Source organism: Halyomorpha halys, unplaced genomic scaffold, assembly GCF_000696795.3.
Source record: "Halyomorpha halys isolate HHAL.00 unplaced genomic scaffold, Hhal_1.1 Scaffold433.1, whole genome shotgun sequence".
Classification (NCBI taxonomy): domain Eukaryota; kingdom Metazoa; phylum Arthropoda; class Insecta; order Hemiptera; family Pentatomidae; genus Halyomorpha; species Halyomorpha halys.
Window position 1 is genome coordinate 913396 of NW_027115152.1, and position 5388 is coordinate 918783.

At 29.4% G+C, this 5388-nt stretch overlaps 1 protein-coding gene across 1 annotated transcript in view; it reads right to left on the minus strand.

Annotated features, from left to right (window-relative positions):
* Positions 1-4608, minus strand: part of LOC106682652 (suppressor of lurcher protein 1) — a 181124-nt gene extending 176516 nt beyond the window's left edge. Inside the window, exon 1 of the mRNA XM_014423637.2 lies at positions 4575-4608. The gene's annotated coding sequence lies outside the window, so the exon portion shown is untranslated. The remainder of the gene's footprint in view (positions 1-4574) is intronic.
* Between the last annotated feature and the right edge of the window lie 780 nt (positions 4609-5388).

Here is a 5388-nt window from a genome sequence, read left to right on the forward strand (position 1 = left end):
TTTAATTTAGGTGTTTCTTTGTATAAACTGATCTACTTCGATGACTATTATATGTCTTTGATTTGACTCCTAATTGCTGTTTGATGATAAATTTGTTTAACGGATCGAACGTGGATAGCGGACACTGGAAATGGGAGGTCTGAAGGAGTGTGATGGGAAGAATAAAATTCTCAAGTTAATGAAAAAATATTTTACAATCTAATAATGAAATTGCTAAATTGATAAAGAAAGAAAAATAAATAAAATGAATGAAATAAAATAAAACAAAGTATTTGTGATTAGTATTGTATTTAATATTTGTAATATTTAGATTTTTATACTAGTATTGATAGTGAAGAAAAAAGGGGAAAAATGAAAAAAAAAATTATTGTTATAACATGTGAATATATATATTGTATATATATCCGAACATGGATTGATTGGTATGCTGTGTATTGTAGCAACCTAATGTATGTGGGCAGCATGGCTGAATAAAGCATTTCTTTTCATTTATTTATCTATCACTGATTTCATCAATTATTTGAGTCAATTATTCTTCTAAAGTCACATTGGGTTGAAAGAGAAAACATAAAAAAAAAAAGGGAAAGGATTGAATAGGAAGAAAGAGAAAAAAGGAGGAATTAACAAAAAAAAATTAATAAAGAATAGAAAGAAAAAATAAATCATATTATATTGTTATGTATTGTTACGTGCTATGCCAATGTATTATAAAATTAAAACAATTGTCCGACCAGATTAGAATAAGTATCCTGTATGTGTATGCCCAATGAAATTAGACAGCACAACTTTGTTGTTTTAATAAAGTTTTCCCCCTCTTCCTTTCAGATACTGGGCTCATATATTCTAAGAGAGTTTCCACTTTTGCGAGAAACGTTTATATCTAAAGCGAGTACCAAGAGATTTCTGAAACTAACTTGGGCTCATGGACCCCTGAATAGAGAACTATACAATGAACACTCCTGAATGCTATAAATAATTGGCGTTTCATGAGAATCCTCTTGATAACTCCTGAAGAAAGAGGAATGAGGGCGATTCAAAGGAATTACATCCCTTATGTACTGATAAGGAGTTGTGTATCTCAGGCGACACCCTATTCAGAGCTACTCGTCTGAGAACACAGTTGAGCCTGAGAATGGCGTAAGATTTACTCCCTCTTTTACGAATCAAAAGGATCAAAGGGAAAAAGCAATCATCCGGAGAAGTAAAAAAAATTCCTTCTTCTTCGTTTTCTCATCAAGCAGAATTTTCACCGTCCGCTTTGGACGAATACAGAGGTAATTTTAACTGAAGTACTTTTGAAGAACCGACGTCATACAATAAACTTGGGTATGGAAGTTAGGAACGAACTCCTCTTTGCGGAAATACGCTGTCAAATGAAACATGACAAGCATATTTTCCCTTTATTGCATTTTATCTCTCATCACGTCAATAACACAGGTTTAAAAAAAAAAAACTTAAAGAATGTTCCATACCAAAAGAATTGTATACTTTTTTAAACGCGGAAGAATAAGAATTAAAAAAATTAAAAACAATAACATATATATTTTATCCCTGCTCTTTGGGCTCAGGGAAGGAATGCGGGACTGAGTCAGTAGTCTTGTGTCACTTATCCGCATTTTTTTAATTCATTATTAATTGAGATTCACAACTGTAATAAAAATATATACAATAAGTAAATTTGATGTTAGTTATACAGTGGAATGATATAGTCATGTGGAAAATTTATCCATTGATAACAACTTGACCCATGACAACTTCAATTACCAATACAATACAATAGAGATCTCGAGGCCATCTTCTTTTCAGATGCCCAGGAGGATTATCAGGTATTGAAGGAGAGGCCAGGACAGAAACAAGTTAGTCGTATGTCCAAATGTAACTACCTAGTCCTAGGTAACGGATCTGGTCGGAAGAAATATGTGGGCAATTATTGAAGTCATGGGTTTACGAAGAAGATAAAAGATGATTTAGTGGGATTTATTCAAATTTATTTTAATCCTCCAGTTTTGGCACAATTCTAGTTAACCAATTTAAATAATGAAATTTTTTTTTAATCCACTTCTTGGTCATTTCCGACGGAGGGAGGAGCGGTTATCTACATGGAATCACACTATTCTAACTGAGGTAAGGGGTCAAATTTTCTTTTCGTGGGATCGCTAAAAAAATAAATGTCGATTCTCCAGACCCTTTGTACCGGCACCGCTGCAGTTCCGAGGTTGCAACGATCTGCAGCTTAACTCCCTCAGCTACAGACGGCCAAAAACTACAAAGGTTGACAACAAAAATTTTAATTTGATAATTTTAGCTGTCAAATTTTTTTTTGTGTACTGAAACTCAAAATAAACTCAGTTTTCTTCCATTGCCATTATTTATTTTTTTTACAAATTCATATTTAACGCTAGTTTTAACAATAACACCTATGTTTTTTTAATTATGTACGCCTTTTAATGTTGATGGTAATCTTAAAAATGATAAAAAATACATCATTCTGACGGTACGAGACATTTAATTTCGATCACAGCATACACTAGGAATCTAGTTCTAAATTGATTTAGGAAAATGTGCAAAAATTTATAATTTTGACTGATCTTTATTTATTTTTTGGTGTGGTGAAACCGAAAACGTTCCGTTTTTTAATGGTAACTACCATTTGTTTCTTCATTTGATAAGAAAATGAATGTCATTTTTTAAACTATTATATTTTTTTCTCGCCTCATAAGCCCAACGGACACCGTGTGTTCAAATTTTTTAAAAATAGGATTAATGGTTGAAATCACTTTTAAAATCGGTTACTTGTTACATTTTACCCAACCAGCGAAAGGACAAAACACTTCTTGAATTCACAGCATCAATTTAGACTTTATTATTTTCAATAACGAATCCTTGTAATAGTCTAAGAAAAAAAATCCCTCCACTAATTTCGTGGTTTTATGTTTCCAATTAAAATCCAACCGTTTAGTTTAGAATCTAAAAATTAAATAAAAACAAATCTGTCGGCACACCGCCCTTTTCACAGAACCTACTGGGTTAATTATTTAATTAATGACTGAAATCTATGAACAATATTTTTTTAATATTTGCATAATTGGATCTATATAAGTAACAAAAAGCATAATATATTGTTACCAAATATCTACAATAGAAAATAAAGGCATGAGGAGGTGGTCGAGGTAATAATTTCAGACCTGATGAAGTCCTGAAATTCAGGTCGAAATGTTGGTATAAATACATAAGAATTAATTATTTGTGTATCATTACAGACAGCACCCCCGATCATTTTCTCCTTATACTGAGTGTTTGGTGAACTATAAACTCCTCATTATGATAATAAGGGTAGAAAAAAATAATATATTTTTTTAGTAATATAAAGCCTATACATTTGATTTTGTTCGGCTTATATAAACAGCTTAGCGGTATGTATCGTTTAATAATTATGTTGGGTTTTTAAATCTGCCCCCTTATTGAACGGACACCTCCGTTTAACCAACAAAATAATATTTCTCTTGGTGTTCATATTTTCACAATTCTTCATTGTAGTAGGGACTTCATTAAAAATAAATAAAAAATCTAAACTGGGACTAAATTAATTATGAAAAAGATGATATAAGCAAATTAATAAATAAATAAATAAAATAAATCTGTATTGCTACAGCCTATGAGGGGTGGTTATGGATCAGGGGTTCAGTATTTTGTAAAGAAGTACTGTTAGTAGACCAACGGTTGTGCAAGGTGGTGATTTAATCAGTATCATGCTTGACCACCAGATTTTTTCCTAATTAAGAATGCTTTATGAGGCTAGATAGACCCCCAGGAGGGCTACCGAACCCTACAGTGTTGACTTACGGTTACAATAACAGAATAAATAATTATCTTCCACTGCCGGATTCGGATAAAAAATAAGAAAATTATTATTACAAAAATGTAAAAAAAAAAAAATAAGATAAGTCAAATATGGGCTTTTTTGTTTTTAAATTGAAAAATAATGTTATGAATTTCTAAAAATGAATTATTGGAATTTATAAAAATTTTAAATGTTTACAAATTGGATTAACAATATTCAGTCCTCTACCCATTACGTGTATATGACAACTGACATACACGAACTTGTTCCTTTATGTATAAAATGTAAAACACTAGTTGAAATTTTCGATTCAAAATTTTCTGCAAGAATACAAAGTCTTTTCTCTTTGCAAGTTCCTCCAATAGTGAGCGAAAAACAAACATTTGATAAATAGTTTATATTAATTATTATTATAAATTCATAGTAGTTTAAAATATAGCTGATTAGTTTTTAATCTATGTAAATTAACTTAAATTAAAAATTGTTTCAGTTATGAATTCTTTTATATTAATTCAATCAATCCATGTATCTCAATATTTGCTTTTTTAATATTATAAAATCAAGCTAAAAAGACAAAACGAAGTATGACTTAAAACTAATGATTTTTTTTTTAATTAAATTAATATTTAAAAAAAAATATCAGGTGATAAGCATCACTACTTATTCGAAAATACAATAAATATTTCAAATAATTTACAATTATAAAATATTTCGTATAAGTTTTATTACGTACCGAGACAAAGATAGCTTTGAAACGAAGCTCAACCCGTGAAGCCTGAAGCAGACTGAAGGGCGACCTACCCCCACCACGTGTAACTTAAACCAATAGGGATGAACGCTCCGTAAAATAAAATAAACTTTATTATTTTTTTAGTTTACCTTTTCCTCGATATTATATCTGTTAAAGTTTTAAATTAACTTCTTGGAATATATATCTTCTTTTTTTTTAACCCTCAGAAAAGTATAAACCATTTTTTTATCAAGAGCAACTTACGAAATAAAAAAATAAAATAAAATAATTGGAATAATATTCCTTAAATGTTTATTTTTTTAATATTAATTGAAATTGATGATTAAATTATGAATATATTTTATATATAATCTGACTTGTTTGAGACTAGTTTTATTATTTAAATAAAATAATTTGTATCCAAGTTAAGCCTCAAAACACTATTTATTATTACTTTAATTGTCGTTTCGGCTAACCTCATATCCAACAATTAAAAACTGTTTGAATGCTATTCTGCCCAGGTCAATAAATTAAGTTAAGTCAATCTATTTTGTCACTATACCATTAAATTAAAAAAATTTTAGTCACAGATTACTTAAAATTATTATCACTCACTTATCACAGAAGATTTTTACTTTAAATTATGAATATATTTTAATTACACTACTTTTTTTGTTAATATACTACGGTTCATGAGATCGTGGAGGTGTGATGTGAAAATAGCATGGAAATCCATTATTTTAAACAATTTTCTTCATTTTTAAAATTTTAAACATTTTATTATTCAATTTTTTTTCGCACTTCTATCCATTTTCCA